This window comes from Poecile atricapillus, chromosome 24 (genome assembly GCF_030490865.1).
Source record: "Poecile atricapillus isolate bPoeAtr1 chromosome 24, bPoeAtr1.hap1, whole genome shotgun sequence".
Classification (NCBI taxonomy): Eukaryota; Metazoa; Chordata; class Aves; order Passeriformes; family Paridae; genus Poecile; species Poecile atricapillus.
The window spans coordinates 1,656,518-1,673,978 of record NC_081272.1 but is presented as its reverse complement, the minus strand read 5'-3'; the positions used below and the strand labels follow the sequence as shown (position 1 = coordinate 1,673,978).

The window sequence follows — 17,461 nt, the reverse complement described above, 5'->3', positions numbered from 1 at the left end:
TGTAGTGACACAGCTAATGTAGGAGTCTCTCCCTGAATGATTTCTTGTTCTGGGAGATTACATGGAGGCTTGAGTGGTTTAGGTCAAAGAAGATCAGAAGGAAATACCCCTGGTGTGGACAGGGCTTGGTGGAGTGTGGAAAGGCTGTTCCTGGAAAGCTCTGCAATATGTGTGGCTTCCTGCAGTGAGTGGTGGTGTTGCCTGTGACAGAGAGAAGCCAAAGCTGTGATTCATCTGCTCACTGTCCACTGCCAAACCTGATGCCAGCCAGGGAGGCACAGGCTGGGCAAGAACTCCAGGGTAGGACCTTCCCACCACTACCCAGCCTTTCAGGAAGGGCTGGAACCACCTCAGCCCATTCCTGTGTTCCTCCCTTTTCCTCTGGGGAAGTGAATGGCATCGCTCTGATGGGCTGAAGGCTGCAGTGTTCCCAAGGGACTGGAACTGATGGCTGGACTGAAGGCAAGACACACCCTGTGGGTGCTCACACTGTCCTGGTTCACATGCTGGACTTGGTTCAGCAGTCCTGCCCAAGGCCAAAGAAACTTCTGCCTGATCAGCAGCCAACTTCTGGGGTCCAGCAATTTGTCCACTCTTTGACCTGCTTCTCAAGGGGAGAAAAAAAGTACTCTCAGAGCAAAATAAACCTGTATTTGCCTGTCTTTCATCACAAAACAAATTAAAAATAAAGACATATACTTCATCAAACTGGGTGGGATTTCTAATAGTGGGGGAGAAAACTATTTGAAAGTGTCCAGAGCTGCAGTTTGGAGGTTTGTCTTGGCTTCTGAATGGTGACATTGGCCACTGCTGAGGGCCAGCACTGGCCTGGAAAACCTCTTGCTCTGAAATACTCCCACTGGAGGGATGGACAGTTTGAAATGCTGGTGTGGGCTTCTGTTTTAAGATGTGGAGTACTTGGTTGAGGTGGGACATGGAAGTATGTTTGCTTCAGCCTTGCACCTGAGCATTTTATAAATTCACAGGTACTACCAAACGCTTCTCATGGGTGTCAGCAACTCTGGTATGTCCACAGTAATCAGGATTTCATGAATGGAATAAGTGCACAAGAGCTCAGAGCTGCAAGATGGAGACAGGAGCGAAATTTCTCCATTGGCTTTAATTTGGAATGAGCAGTGGGATTTGCATATGACATCCATATGAGCACCACAGGAATTCAGTTTGATTAATACTACAATAGAAATGGTTTGCCATTTATTCTGAAGTGTTGCCAGGAAAGCTCAGCACATTTGCAGCCTGGTTTTTGGGCCAGCTCCAGGAGATGAATGGCTGGGAGGGAGCCCCTCAAAGGGTGCCCTGATGCACGGGGTGTTGGACACACTGGAGCAGGACCTGCAGGAGGAGAGGGTGGAGTGGGATATAAGGCAACGTGACTGGGAAGAAAACCTCCTGCTGTCTTCCCTTCTCCCCTCCCTCTTCCTCCCTCATTAGTGCCTTGCAGCAATCCGGCATCAAATGTCCTTTTAGGCTGGTTCCCACTATTTGCAGTGTTCCCATTAATGAACTTTGTTTTCTGCCACGAATTGATCCTCAGTCTGGCATGGATGAAAATAACAGAGCATGTTCTGCTTGAGAGAAAAAGGCTAATGTCCCCTGGTCCATGACCTTTTTATCCTGAATCTGATACTTCATAAAAAGGTGAATAAGAGGGCACAGAGATGGATGTAGAGGAGGAAGATCTAAAAGAACATGTGCACCCAGTATTCCTGCTTCTCTCATAGATTTGTTCTTTGACCTGACATCTTTCTTGGAGAGGGGAGGTGGGAATCTTCTCCCCATGCCTCAAAAAGGCAGAGGAAAAGGTTATTTACAGAGATTAAAGCCCCAACAATCAGCAGATCACTTTGCAGGGCCTGCCATAAGTTTCCTTTCCCAAAGCAATCTCATATTGAGACCAGCTGTTGAATTTGCCAGGGTCTGTCTGCCTAAAAGAGCCCACTTTTTTCCTGAAAACTTCATGGCCTGGAAAATCACCTTTGTGAATACCAAAATGGTCTCTTGGCAGTGGGAAATCTCCTGGCTTCATGTCCCAGACATTTGCAGACAGCTCTGCCTTTCCCTGCCCAGTTGCACAGTGACCCTCTGACAAAGGCTGCCTGCTGCAAACCCCAGTGAGCCCCCAACATCCTCATGAGGCAAAAGAACACATTTTCCCATCATAACACCTATTTATTTCTCCTGTTTCACATGGCTCTTTGCATTTATTTCTATCTTTTCCACATGCCAGGTGGATGCCAAGCCTGGGTCCAAAGTGCCGTGTCCAGGGCTTGCACCCCCTGTCCTGGTTAAATATATATATATATATATATATATACCTGTTCCTGTCAGTATATACACCCAAATTTAAGCTAAAACCCCTCTGTTACAGAGTCACTCCTTGCAGTTCAGGTCTGCTTTGCTCACCCTGAATTTCTTCCCAGAGCTGTCTTGATCCCACCCCACCTTTGCTGCTTAGCACCTCACTAAGTTTGGGTATATATTTATAATCCTTCTGTTATTCTAAAATGAAATTATTATCTAATTAGTATTTAATATCAATATACAACCCATAATTATCTGATTTCAGGCTGTCACAATAGCTCAGTCCTTACTCAGCAGTTATCTGGTATTTCCAAAGCCTGCTACACACCTCCATCAGCACTTTAAGGATGATTGTGTTTGGGTTATCTGGGTGTAGGTGTAAAATATCAGTTTATTTTTAGGTATGTTGTGTAAATTTCTTGGCTAATAGCAGTCTTGCAAGTCCTTCACCAGCTTTATGAGAAGCCGAGAAAAGAGATCTGGTTTCTCTGCAAAAGCAGAATTTAGGAAGTTATTGAACACTTGATTTGTTGCCGCTGTTAATAAATTTCCTGTGTCTATTAATAGCCTCATATGGGTTTGAATTCCCTTTGTTCCCAGAGCCTTCTAAACATTTCCTACTGCTGCTCTTTGATCCCGCCAGCCACGAATCCTTCCCCTAATAGCTCGTTTCTTCTGTTCGTACCCTTCACAAATGAGTGCACGTCTTAATCCGAGCCGACCTCTCGTCCTCCCGCAGGGATTCACGGCTCCAGAGTCCTCTTTGATCCGCGCATCGCAGAGAGACGCGGATCCCCGGGACAAACTGCTGGGATGGGGACAGAGCAGCAGGGACATGGCAGAGCTGGGCACTTGTGGGGGAAGATGAAACAAGGAAACCTTATGAATATGATTGTTTAGCAAAAGATTCTGAAAATATGAAAGCTGGGATCGAAATAGAATTGAAAACTGGCTTTGAGCTATGGGATACTGAGTGCTAGTTACTGTATAACCAAAGAACAATAGCCTAGCCAGCTGAAGGAGAATCCTGTTGATTGAACAATACCCTTCTGCTGATAGAGAATCCAAAGGTCAAGCAGCAAGAGAAGAATTTGAGGAGTAGCTTTTAGAGTTTAAAATATAACACTGCATGGTAATGTAGTAGTTTTTATAGGCTATATGTAAATTCTATAGAATGTGTGTCGTGTACTGGTTGGTCATGGGGAATTAGAATATTCACTATAGAAAAGGATATAATGTATTGTAACAAGAACTTCACTTTCTTCTCTTAGCATCTCTTACCTGCTCCTCTCATAATCTCTTAACTTGCTCTCTTCCCCTCTCTTGACTTCCTCTCTTGCTCCCCGCTCTTATCCCCTCTTTCCCCTCTCTCTCTACCCCCTTTTAGGTCTTTTCTCTACCCTTAATTACCTCCTTCCCTCATTCTCCCCAACTCCTCTCTCCACTCTCCCTCCCTCTCTGACCAAGTTTATGTTGTGGTTGGCAGCGTAAACACATCTCTTCCACATTCTACCTAAATAATAAACTGCTTATACCTGAACAGCCTGACCCTGGAGAAGTCTCTCACCGTGAGCCTGTTTTTTACATCTGTAGGCACTCACTGCTCTGGGCCTTGCTCGTGCCAAGAGAGCAGAGAGAACCTTCCCAAGGGATGTGGGAGAGTGTAAATCAACTCCCTAAGTCCTGTCCCCTTGGCACCCGGCAAGGCTGAGCTGGGTGAAAATTTTCATCAGTTTTTTGACCTTTTCACTCCCACCCAAACTTTGAAACCGTTTGAAGTATTTAATTTAATTTAATTTAATTTAATTTAATTTAATTTAATTTGATTTAATTTAGTTCTCATGTTCAATCCCCCTTGTGCACTTTCTCCCTTCTTTCCTTTTTGCCTTTTCCCCCAGCACAGCACCTGCTCAGCTTCTCGAATTACTGTAAAAAATTTCAAGCAAGAGATTTTTCAGAATCATAATAAACTATTGGACAGAGGAAACAGCTCAAGTATTGATTCAATTTGAGTCATCTTTTCTCAAACCTCCCATTGAATTTCTGGCATTGCTTAGATTCAGGGTCATCTTGGACTCACTGATCAATATAAAATGTTATTATTTATGTGTCTTGCTTTTGTTTGCCCTTACTGCTCTTTGACACATACATATCAATTTGGGACCATCAGTTTACTATTTCTTCCCCTCCTTTTCCAGTGAAACAGGATGGATTCCAGCTGTTGCTCTCCTTGCAATGATGTGACCATTTTGAGTATCTGTAAACAAAGTTTCACCAGGAAGTCTCCATTTCTATTCAATTTTTCTGAGTAAATTTTTCTCCCTATAAAATACAGCCAATAGTTTGTAGCTCCTTCATCGACTGCTGGCTGGGCTCACCCTGCAGCAGGTGTGGCACCTTTCTGGTCCCTCCAGAGCAGAATATCCCTTTAGAATGCAAAATAATATTAATTATTTTAGCTTATTGAAGGAATACATATTCAACAAACCACGATGGAGAGAGTCCACCTGTGACTGAAGGTTGTATGTGTCTTTCTGGGAAGATTTTCTTTGTGACAGGATAAGGGGGAATGAGTTCCAACTTCCAGAGAGTGGATTTAGATGGGATATTGGGAAAGTATCATTCCATGTCAGGGTGGGCAGGTCCTGGCACGGGTGCCCAGAGCAGCTGTGGCTGCCCCTGGATCCCTGGAAGTGTCCAAGGCTTGGAGCAGCCTGGAAGGTGTCCCTGCCATGGCAGGGGTGGAATGAGATGGTGTTTAAGTTCTAACTCAGACAATCTGTGGTTCTGTGATTCTGTGAAATCCTGCTACAGCTCAGCTGGTTTTCCTTGGAAAATCGGTCACCTTGCACTAAGGAGGGTGCCAGCCCAATGACATCAACATTTTCAGGTTGATGCTGTGGAAAGTCTAAACCAGGAATACACAAAGGTGTCAGTCTGTGCTGTGAACCAAGAGATTTGGGTGGAAAATCCCAAGGATCTGGGGATTTACAAAATTCTCGTGATGGTTTGAGATAGGAAGCCATGAAGCCAGGTCAGATGGTAGGAGGGATAATTGAGCTCCTGCAGCTACACACTGGCAAAATGAATGGCTTTTGGTCAGAAAGTAGCTCTGGCTGGACAGACTCGTGAGCTTTGTTGTGAGAGACTGAGGCTGGTTTAAACATCCACGCTGGTCCAGGCCATGTCCCAGCAGCTCTCAGTAGCACCCTGGCAGCACTGTGGGGTTGGGAGGCTGGATACAAATCCTTGAGGAACCAGCAAGGACATCATTAATGCCATAAACTGGGCATGTTAAATGTCAGCTGTGCCTGGCTTTGTGACAGAGCCTCTGACCTGAGGTGAAGGAGAGGTGCTGCTCCTGCTGGGACTGGAAATTAGAAATACAGAGCTGTGAAGTAATTTTAGTGATGATGATAACAATCATAAAATCTACAGAAAGGTTTGCAGGTGACAAAAGTCCTGAGCAGGGCAGGTTACGGCTGCCAACCCTCAGGACCATTAAATAGCCCCAGTCCAGCTGCTGAATTTGAAGAGCCATCCACAAATCCACTCCTGAGAGCCTGGAAAATGTATACTCCAAGATGAGAGACTCTGTCTCACAAAGCATCATTCAGGGCAGCCTCAGAATCATTCTGTGCATCTGCCTGACACTGGGTTTATAAAAAGGGGAATAGCAAAGAGTTAGGAGTGACCTAGATCCTTCACACAGCGTTGGAAAAGCTATTCCAGGAACAACACAGCAGCTCTGCTGTCAGCCTCTGACAGGGCCTGTAGAAGCACAAAGAGGGCTGGAAGAAAAGCTACAAAAGTCTTCTGGGGGGCAGAAAACCTCCTTGACTTGAGGTCAAGGAGCTCTTCATGCTTGGCACGGGAATCTGAAGGATCTTTGCTGTGGCGTGTGCCCTGCTCATGTGGAAACAGCTCAAGATGGAATGGGATGGAGGGGCTGGGACTGAAAATGGGGGTGATGCAAAGAGGGGAGATGTCAGTGCCAGGGTGGCCTGGTCAGGGCCAGGGAAGCTGAGCATCTCACTCTGGGGCTCTACCCCTTCCCACTGATCCTGGCTGAAAAGAGGAATTCCTGCCCCAGAGCAGGGATTTAATTTAAATGGCACACACTGAGCTTCTGTTTGGATCTGCACAAACACTTGTCCTGCCTTTCTGGGCTTTCCTTTCTCCAAATTACTTCAGGCCTGTTCCACCTGGAGGTGGAGCATGGTGGAGCATGCTTTCACCTATGACAGACAGTCTCCACTGGCCCTGAATTATCCATTATGTCTTTTGATGGAGCACGAACCTTGGGAGGAACCTGCTCCTCAGGGTTTCCATCTCACTCAAAACATGTGGTTTACCATGTTTATCTGGGGGGGATCATGTGGATCCCACCTTTTCCAGTGGCCCTGCTGCTCCCTTCTGGCAGCTGAGTTTTATAGGATTGAAATATTCAGCTTCATTACAGTCTTTGGGCTCAGCAGAGGTCATTGGAGTGAGACTTGTGACACATAAAAGTTTCAGTAAGTAGTCTCTAACAATTACTTTTATATTTAATTTTTGCAGTTCTTCTGTGTTTATTTTTTTTTTTTTCAGAAGTAGCCATACAGCCCATTCATATCCTCCAAATTAAATAGAATTATTTCCCATTTGCATGTGACCAGCCTCTCCCAGGTCAAGAGACATCAGTCATTTTCCTTTGCTCTGAGAGGGGTAAATCCTATACCCAGTGATGATGGGAAAGCAGGGCCAGCCCTTGGTCATTCCTGTGGGGCTGGAAGTGATTTAATTCCACTGCAGGCTCCTTGCTCCAGTGTCCAATGATGCTCCCACCAAGTTTGCCCACTCCTTGAATCAACTTCTACCTTGCCTTCTCCTTTTCCTCATCACCACTCGCAGCAGATCCTTGACTGCACGCTCAGCTCGAAGCCAGTTGGAAAATCATTTTGGTGGATTAATTTGTGAGTTGTTCATTAGGATTATTCACGGGTGGCCGGGCTCTGTGGGACACAGCTCCCACACACGCAGGCACCGGGGGCCATGGGCACATCCTGCCCTTGGAGCATTTTCCAGGGCATCCTGTGTTTTCCTGCAGATGTGTCTCTGCCTTATTCATTGGCCATCAATAGAGATAAAACCACAGAGCCTGTGCTGGAGAAAGGGGGAGGTTCCTGTGCAATCCTGCTGGGAAATGGCTCCCGGGGCTATTTCAGGACATGAACTCAAGATCGGGCTGTTCTGTATGGAAATGAAGCTGTTTGCTTTCAAAAGTCCTTTTCCTAAGTAAAGTCTTCGCTCTGCTCTCCTCGGGATGCTGCCAGCATGCTGAGGAGACTTACAGGAGGAGTTTTTTTTAATTCCCAGGGCTTTGCCTCTGCCCAAACCATGGAGCAGAGGGTCCCACCCTGCCTGCAGTGGGTTGTGCTGTGCAGGGATGTTGAACTTGTCCTATTCCCTACACTTCAAGGCTGCTAAAACACATCCCCAGGTGCCACATCCACATTTTTTTAACACTTCCAGGGATGGTGACTCCACCATCCTGTTCTAATTCCCAACCATCCTTTCACCCTTTTTCCTATTATCCAATTTAAGCCTCCCTTAACACAACTTGAGGCAGCATCCTCAGAAGGCTCGGAATGGGCCCTGATTATTTTTTAAGACCAGTTGCCTTGTTCTGCTTAAATTAAAATTGCAGCATCCTGATGTTTCTGTGAGCATAAAATCCATAGGATGCCTGCACAGTTGAGTGACATCATCTGATCTGATTCATATTTTAAAGTCTATAGAGTTCAAACACGATGCACTTATTAGCAGGCAGATTTACAGGTGAAGTTTCATGCACCCCACTACCAAGTTCAGGAGCAGTTAAGTGCTGCTTTATGACACAAAAGGTATTTCAGGGCATGTCTGGTTATTTAGGGGATCTTTGTGTGTTTGGGATCTTGCACTGATCAACTCTGAGCCCCTGAGAAAGGCTGTGCCAGACTTTCTCTCTCCATGGGAACTTGCTTTTCTGAGACAGGAGGGACCTGGGGATGCTAATTTGCCTCTCCCAGAACATTAATTGAATTGCAGATATAAATTGGTATTAGGGTAGTCTGGAAATAAGATATAAAAAGATTTCCTGGCACGGTGCTGCAGATTTTTCTCTATTAACATTTTGCAGAGAACAAAACATGGCTCACAAATACCTGCTATTAGTTTCAGTGTTTATTAAAGTGTCACCAACTGTGCCAGAGACACGAGATCTGCAGGATGCTGAACACGGAACCTTGGAGCCTGTGGTGGCCATGGGGAGGCAGGAAAATGGGCACTGCCAGTGCCTCCAGCTCCTGCTTTCCCAAAATTAGGGAAATAAGCTAAATGAGCAGCAGGTGAGAGATGCTCCTGATGTGAAAGAAGTAAAAACTCCCCTGGTCCTTGGCAGGTCAGGGAAGGGCACATCCCTTTTTGACCCTAATTTTGTGGTGGGGAAGACACTGGAGTAGCGTTCATGCAGTGGCTGAAAATGAAAATATTGCTCTTTTTACAAGAGCTCTGTCTCCTCCTTAGGGAGCAGCTCTTATTTTAGAGGCAAAATAGTGCTGAACTGAGCTTGTGGCATCATGGAGTGTGTCCAGCAGTGATTTCCCACTGCTTATCAAGGAGAATGTGATGTGATGTGCAGGAAAAGCAGAATGAGATGAGCTCCAGGAGGGGCTCACAGGTCAGACACTTTCCAAGGGACTGAGTCTGGGAGCAACTGTGGCAGCTTAAACACGGGAAAAGAAGCACTGTGGAGCTAAAAACCTGGGGGAATTTTGGTAAGGGAGTAGCAACAAGCCCATAAAAAAAAAAAATCCTAGACAGAACGATGTGCTGATGTGTAAGTTCAATCAGGATATGGGAAAAATGGAAGAGCCAAAGTAAGGCAAAACATGGGGCAACTCCAGTGGGACTTGTGAGTCTGAAAGGGGGAATGAACACATGATGCTCATGAAAAAGAGAGACAACAGATAGGAGATGAAAACCTCACAGGTGCCATGGGCCTCCATCTGCTTCCATAGGTAGGAGACACTCTGAGCAGCCTGGAAGCACAGCTGCTCAGAGGGATGTTCCCCTGCCACTGTGCCTTCAGTTTAATGAGGGGGAAAAACGCCTGGAGAAGCTTGTTTTTTACATTTCCAATTTGACAAAATTGGCAGCGGAGAAAAGGCAGTTTTGGGGTGTTGCTTTCATCCTTTCCAGGGTACCTTGTTTTGGTAGCAGGGCACAGGATGGTGGAAGGGGGACACTCTGCTCACTGAGGGGTGGGTTTATGAGCAAACTGGGGACAGGGACTGTCCAGGGCAGCTGAGTTATGGTACCCGGGAGGGTTTGAGCCACAAATTCCCAGCCCCAGTGGTGCCAATCTCCTGTGATGTTTCTGAAAGGTTCCTCTGCACGAGAGCAGCAGAACCAGGGCTGGTTTGAACCTAGCAGAGGAAGTGGCTGGGCAGGGAGGTCAGGGGTGACACCAGCAGTGCCAGACCCACTCAGGCTCCACCTTCACCTGCAAGAAGTGTCCAGAGGTTCCTCTGCACCCTGCCAGAGCCTCTGCTCCCAAAGGAGCACACCACACCCTCAGGTTAGTCGTGTGTGCAACATCTGCAGGATCTGTTCTGGAACTGGTACCATCCTGGTGAAGCTTCGTGAGCCATCAGAAGTTTCAGACACAGCTGCTTCTGATGCAGAGACCACTTACAGCCTTTTTTATACATCTTCATAGCTGTCTGAAACACCCAGCTGAGCTCCCCACATGCTTTCTGTGCCAGAGGATGAGCTGTTTTGGAAAAACCAAAGGAAAATGACCATGATACTCCTGAGGATACAAGGAGACAGATATTATTTCCCCATTGTTTATTAACAACTTCTTGGGCCTTCAGAAAGCTGAGCTGTGCAGCTGTAAGAGCCCACAGGAGATGCTGAGTCCTCATCAGAGCTGTGCTGAGAGGGACACTGGAGTGGTGGCCTTGAGCCTTGTTGCCAGCCAGGGGCAGGGGGTGCCCAGTGCCCAGGGGCTGTGGAAGGTGTGGGCAGCCAGCAGCTCCCAGAGCCTCAGGAGATGCTGCACAGCAGAGCTGAGGTGACCTGGCTGCAGAGGTGCTTCAAGGATAACTCTGGAATTACAGCCTGGAGAATTGTCATTTCCTGATGGGCAAGGGAGGCTCCTCCCTACGTTGATTTCCTGAAATATGAGAGTGACTGTGAGTGGTGGGGGCTCTCCAGCCCCTGCCAAGCTTGCTGAGCCTCCTGGAAGTGGCCTCTAGGATGTTCTCCTGCCTCCCAGCTCCACCCTGCTGGTGCTGGGAGCTGGGACTCCTCCACTGCCCAGCACTTGCCAGGCTGACAGATGGGCACCCGTGGCTTCCAGGCTCGCTGAGTCCCCAGCAGCTTGCCACGCAGGTTGCTGCAGAGTGGGGATTGCCAGCCCGCTCCACAGCGTGCCAGATGGACCACGGGGCTGGCAGGGATCCCCTGCTCCGTGCTGCCTGCCTGGCAGGCTCTCAGCATCCCGGGCTGGCCCGCTCCCCGGGGCTCCTGGCCCAGCATTGTGGCAACCTGGGAGTGCTGAGCACCTGCAATCATCAGCACTTCCAGGTGCTGCCTGGCCAGCAGAGCTCCAGGAACCCCAAAACTAAATCCCATCTCTGGCACCGCAGCACTTTGGGGTCTGCTGGGACACCGTGGGTGTCCAGTCAGAGCCCTCCAGGCTGGGAGGCAGCTCAGGTCTCCTGGAGAGCTGCTGGGAGGATCTGGGCAGTGTGGATATGTGTAAGGGAGCTGCACAGTGCTGAGCAGGGAGTCCTGGTTCCTGCAGAGCTCATGGAGCATCCCCTCTGTGCCGTGCTGAGGGGTCACCCCTGGCTGTGCTCCCTCTCTGCCCGTCCCTCATCTGGCTCTGATGGATACACGGGTTTTTTTCCACACTCCCCCTCGCCCCAAGCACAGTCTGCCAGGCAATTCCATCCAGGAACATAAGCAAGTTATTGAAAGCCTTGCTGGCAGAAACATCGGGATCTAATTTCAGCGTGTGAGCGAAAATATTATTCTCCAGTGTGAGGGGAGAAGTGATGAAAGAACAAGAGGCTTTTTGAGATGAGTTGGGAACACCAAGTTACACCAGGACAAAAACTGAGCAGTGATTTCCCAAACCCCAAACTTCCTGCAGAAAGGATTTGGTTGTGATTAAACCATTGTTAGGAGCTTCCCTTTGGTCCAGGGTGTGATTTCTGGTCCTGGGGAAATGCAGAGGAGTCTGGCCAAGGTTGTAGCAGGAGCTGCAGGGTAATTGTTGGTTTAGGAGCCTCGGGCAGTCCCTGGGAGCTGCTGTGGGTGAGGCAGGAGAGCTTTGCTCAGGCACTGCCTGGGGAACAGCAGCAGGAGGCTGCCCCTGCCAGGGGCTGCTGGAGCAGGGTCAGTGCAGGATGAAAAAGCAGAGCTTGGATTAGTGGCTGCATCAGAGCCTCAGGGGTGGGATTGCAGAGCCCCCTGCCAGGGGTCAGTCCTCATCTGCTCTGGTGCCACCTGACGTGGCAGAGGGTCTGGGGCAGAGTTAATTTTCTTCCCAGTAACTGGTACAGCTCTGGGTTTTGGAATGAGAATAAGGGCGATGAAGTGATGTTTTAGCTGCTGCTGAGTAGTGATTCCTCTAAATCAAGGACTTTTCAGTACCCCATTCTCTGCCAGTGATGGCCAGGAGAGCTGGCCCAACCTGGCCAGAGGATATTCCACACCACAGCCTGTCAGAAACTGGGGGGAATCACCTGGGGGCTGCTGATGGAAGCTGGGGGCCAGGCTGGGCAGTGGGTGGTGAACAATTGTGCCCAGCTCGTGCCCAGCTTGCGAGCTCTCAGCTGTTTCTCTCAGGTTTTATTCCTCTCTCTTCTCTTGTTATCTCCCTTTTAGTTTTCATTACTATTATTATTACTATTACTATTATTATGTTTTATTTAATTTCAGTTATTAAAGGGCTCAGTGCCCTTTGCCACTGGAGGAAGGTGATTTTTGGCAGTGGGAAAACCACAGCAATGCCTTGGCAGTGGCCAGTGCAGGGCAGGAGCAACTGGAGGAGCCCTGGGGCTGGTCCCTGGCAGCCACCAGGACCATCCAAAGGCTGTACATGCATGGGGATTCCCAAAACAAGCAGGAACAGCCGAGAAGGACTAATGTCCTCATGATCAGGGCCTTTCCCCCAAACTGGAGAGGGAAGAGTAACCAGAGTTTACCCAGAGAAGCTTTGGCTGGCCCTGGATTCCTGAAAGTGTCCAAAGCCAGGCTGGATGGGGCTTGGAGCACCCTGGGATAGTGGAAGGCGTCGCTGCCCATGGCAGGGGGTGGAATTGGAAGAGCTTTAAGGTCCCTTCGGATCCGAGCCGATTTCTGACCCTCCAGGGCACTGGGGGTTCACGGTGGGATGAGCAGCCGTGCCCTCGCCCAGCCTCGGGAGCAGCCTCGCACGGCCCCCGTGCCTGCACCGTGCCGTGAGCAGCCGGCTGTGCCCCCCCGGCCCCTCCGGCCCCTCGCTGTCCCCGGGGGCTCGGGGTGCCGGTGATGGAGCCAACATCCCGTTCCCATGGCAACCGCGGGGACCGGCCCCGCGTCCCCGCCAGGGGGCACTGCCCGCGCACGGATCGGGGATGGACGGGAGGGGCCGGGACACCGACACCGACACGGACAGGGGACAGGGGACAGGGGACAGGGACAGGGACAGGGGATAGGGACAGGGGACAGGGGGCAGGGGACAGGGACACGGACACGGACACTGACACCGACACGGACAGGGGACAGGGGACAGGGGACAGGGACACGGACAGGGGATAGGGACAGGGGACAGGGACAGGGGACAGGGACAGGGGACAGGGACAGGGACACGGACACGGACACGGACAGGGGACAGGGGACAGGGACACGGACACGGACACGGACAGGGGACAGGGACAGGGGACAGGGACAGGGGACAGGGACAGGGGACAGGGACAGGGACACCGACACGGACAGGGGACAGGGGATAGGGGCAGAGACAGGGACAGGGACAGGGACAGGGACAGGGACAGGGGACAGGGACAGGGACACGGACACGGACAGGGGACAGGGACAGGGGACACGGACAGGGATGGGACAGGGACAGGGACAGGGGATAGGGACAGGGATGGGACAGGGACAGGGGACAGGGACAGGGGACAGGGGGCAGGGGACAGGGGACAGGGGACAGGGGACAGGGGACAGGGGACAGGGACAGGGATGGGACAGGGACAGGGATGGGACACGGACAGGGGACAGGGACAGGGGACAGGGATGGGACACGGACAGGGGACAGGGACAGGGGACAGGGACAGGGATGGGACACGGACAGGGGACAAGGACAGGGGACAGGGACAGGGATGGGACAGGGACAGGGATGGGACAGACACAGGGATGGGACACGGACAGGGGACCGGGACAGTGGGACAGGAACAGGGGGTATCACTGCAGCCAGCCCGGGACAGAGGGACAGGCCCTACAGCCAGCCCAGCACGAAGGCAGAGCCTGAGCTCAGCCCAGCACGGGGTGACCCTGCCCTGTGCACTCAGCAGCCCGCAGCAGGGATGGGGATCTGGGCCCAGCGCCCTGTGTGGATCGGGAAATGTCCCTGCCCATCCTCGGGGCACCCGGGGCCATCCCCTGCAGGACTGGACCTGCTGGGGGGGACCGAGGTTCAGCCAGCAGCTGCTGCTGTCACCTGGGGCTGAGCGTCACCTTCACCCACCTGGGCACCGCTGGCTCCTTGGATCTCACTTGGATCCCTCCTGGAGTGGGACCCGCACTGGGCTGAGCCCCGCTGCCTCCACAGACCTTCCCTAGAGCCTCCCTGTAGCCAAGGCTATCAAACTGTTCCCTCAGGTGAAACCAAAGCAGGTCAGAGTCTGGACAGAGCCATAGAATTTTCCAGGTCTGAAATTTTCAGACCTTTAAGACTGAGATCAGCTGCTATGTCCCATCACTGACTCTCATCCCCACATTATACATTTATACTTCTTAAATTCCTCCAGGGATGGGGACTTCACCACTGCCCTGGGCAGCTGTGCCAGGGCTTGATCATCCTTTCATCAAATCAGATTTTGGTAATATTCAGTTTAATCCCCACCCAGTAGAACTTGAGGCCGTTCCCTCTCCTCCTGTCCCTGTTCCCTGGGAGCAGAGCCTGAGCTGTCCCCTCCTGGCAGGGAGCTGTGCAGAGCCACAAGGTCCCCTCTGAGACTCCTTTTCTCCAGGCTGAGCCCCTTTCCCAGCTCCATCAGCCCCTCCTGGGGCCTTCCTCAGCTCTGTTCCCTTCCCTGGACACGCTCCAGCCCCTCCATGTCCTGCTTGTCACGAGGAGCCCAAAACTGTCCCCAGGACTGGAGGTGCCCCAGCAGTGCCAGCACAGGGGGATGCTCACTGCCCTGGGGCTGCTGTCACACCGTGGCTGCTACAGGCCAGGTGTCACTGGCCTTCTGGGCCACCTGGGCACAGCTGGGTTCGTGTTCAGCCACTGCCACCACCAGCACTCCCTTTGCTGCCAGCAGCTCTGCAGCCCCTCTGCCCCGAGCCTGGAGCTCTGCTCGGGGCTCTTGGGACCCAGCGCTCACAAACAGGGTGCTGCCTCCAAGGAGGAGCTCAGGCCACCCCGAGGGAGCCAGGCCATGCTGGGGTGGGGGCTGATTCCTCCCGTGGTGGGACAAGACCCCCGCTCAGTTCCCTGAATGCATCTCTGGCTCCATCCTGCCTCGGCACTGGAGCCAGCTGAACCGCTGCCAGGAGCACATCACCACCATCAGTAACATCGCTAAGACAAGCCTCTATTTGCATATTTTATGGCATTAAACATGCACTGCAGCCCACAGAACACACCACAGGGGCTTTGTGTCCCCTCAACAGCCTCTCCTCAGCCTGGTGAGGACACCAGCTGGGTGACCATCCTCAGAACATCAGGATCCCCCATGCCAGGTCCTCCGAGGGAGGATGGTGACTGGTGAAGTCTCCTTTTCTCAGAGAAAGACTATTTTGCTCTGGCAGGAGCATTCCCTGACTTCAGTCCTGTGCCTTTATAGATGCTCTGCTCAAAATTTCAACTCCCCACCTGCCTTGCTTGGCCTGGCTGAGCTTCTCCAGTCCCACCATCTCCCAGAGCCTGGGCCTTACTGGGATGGCTGCACGACTGGGGTGTGGAGAGCAGCTGGGGGGTCTCTGCAGCACCTGGTGCTCTTTGGCTGTTTGGACATCACCTGCCTGCATGGGGGGAGTGAGGAGATTGGTGATTTAACCAGATCCTGGGTGGATTTGAAAGAGTCAGAGGGAAAGTGCGTGAGTGGATTTCAGCCCTCATTTGAATGCGGCTCAGGGCCACAGCATTCCCAGGCTGAGAAGGAGTTTTCCCTGGCCTCTTGCATGGCTCCGTAGCCTCAGGCACACAAGCACAACTAGAAACATCTGTCCTTCTTTCATGCAATCAGTTTCAATCACTAATAATTATCTCTCCTCTTCCCTTTTCCTCCTCTGCTGGCTGCTGTCCTAGTGCAGTGTGGCACTACTGGAGACCAGGTACCCACCTGCCCCGTGCCAGGGCTCGTGGGGACACCAAGCTCTGCTGCTTTTGCTGGCCAGAGCTCAGCCTTGCTTGCCAGACCCTGCATCCCTGGGGAAACTGCTGAAAACCCCAGCTCTTGGGTGCAGATGGTGGGAGGATCTCAGCTCCCCTTGCTGGATAAAAGCAGTTTCCTTCTTTGATGGGTAAGAACGCTGTGAGTACGGACTGACAAGACACTGAGGTTCCATATCCTGTTACAAAGAGATTTCTGGGCAATCTGGGAATTCTGAGAATTCTGAGAATTCCCAGATTCTGAAAAAGAGAATTCTGGGCAACCCCTCCTGGGTTTTGGGTGCCTGCACCCCTTGGAGCCTTCATTCATCTTCTCCCTCTGGAGCAAGCAGGAAAGGGAGGATGGTTTCTTGACACTGCAAGAAAACACAGCCCCCAAAACGCCTTGTTCTTGTGGCAGGAGGGTTTGGGGTGAGCACTCAGCTGGAGGAATCACCCTTTTGCTTGTGGGCAGATTTTGGTGCCAGCTGTGTGGGAAGCTCTGCAGCCTCAGCCTGGGAGCTGGGGGTCAGGTTAGAGCTGGATTTACAGTCAGTTTATCAAGTTAGCTCTGGGCTTGTTTTAAACATTGGCAAGTGGTGAGCTCCTGGCTCCGAGTACCTGTGAAGATGAGACATATATATTTACACATCTGTTATTAACCTAAAAATATAACCAAGTGGCAGATCACCTGTCTTGCTTTTCCACAGAAATGCAGGGCTTGGAGCCCTTGCAGGGAATAGAAGAGGGCTGATCCACCCTGCAGGCTGCCAGAGGTGCCAGTGCACCATGGAATGACCCTTTGGAATGGGAGAGACACCCTGAGAGGACACAGAGCACTGATCACAGCTCAGCTCTGCCCCAGAGCAGGACACACAGCGTGGGGATCATGGGGGGCTCCTGCCAGAGCAGGCTCCCCTGTGCTGCTGTGGACAGGGATTTTCCCTCACATTCAACTCAAACCTCCCCTGTTCCTGTTCCTGGGAGCAGATCCCAAATTCCCCCAGCTGTCCCCTCCTGCCAGGGACTTGTGCAGAGCCAGAAATTCCCCCTGAGCCTCCTTTGCTCCAGCCTGAGCCCCTTCCCAGCTCCCTCAGGAATTCTCCAGCCCCTTCCCAGCTCCCTCAGCAATTCTCCAGCCCCTTCCCACCTCCCTCAGGAATTCTCCAGCCCCTTCCCAGCTCCCTCAGCAATTCTCCAGCCCCTTCCCAGCTCCCTCAGCAATTCTCCAGCCCCTTCCCAGCTCCCTCAGGAATTCTCCAGCCCCTTCCCAGCTCCCTCAGCAATTCTCCAGCCCCTTCCCAGCTCCGTTCCCTGCCCTGGACAAGCTCCAGCCCCTCCATGTCCTTATCCTAAGGGACCCAAAATTGACCCCAGGACTGGAAATGCCTCATCAGTGCCAGCACAGGGGACAGTCTGCTCTGGTCCTGCTGTCACACCATGGCTGGGGCAGGACAGGTGCCACTGGCCTCTCTTATCTAGGGAGGAGTTTTACAGAGAACGAGACTTGAAGAGGAGTATGTGTTT

At 51.5% G+C, this 17,461-nt stretch overlaps 1 protein-coding gene across 1 annotated transcript in view; it reads right to left on the bottom strand.

Annotated features, from left to right (window-relative positions):
- Positions 1–12,959, bottom strand: part of RPA2 (replication protein A2) — a 317,593-nt gene extending 304,634 nt beyond the window's left edge. The window contains exon 1 of the mRNA XM_058856754.1: positions 12,953–12,959. The gene's annotated coding sequence lies outside the window, so the exon portion shown is untranslated. The remainder of the gene's footprint in view (positions 1–12,952) is intronic.
- Positions 12,960–17,461: the final 4,502 nt, after the last annotated feature.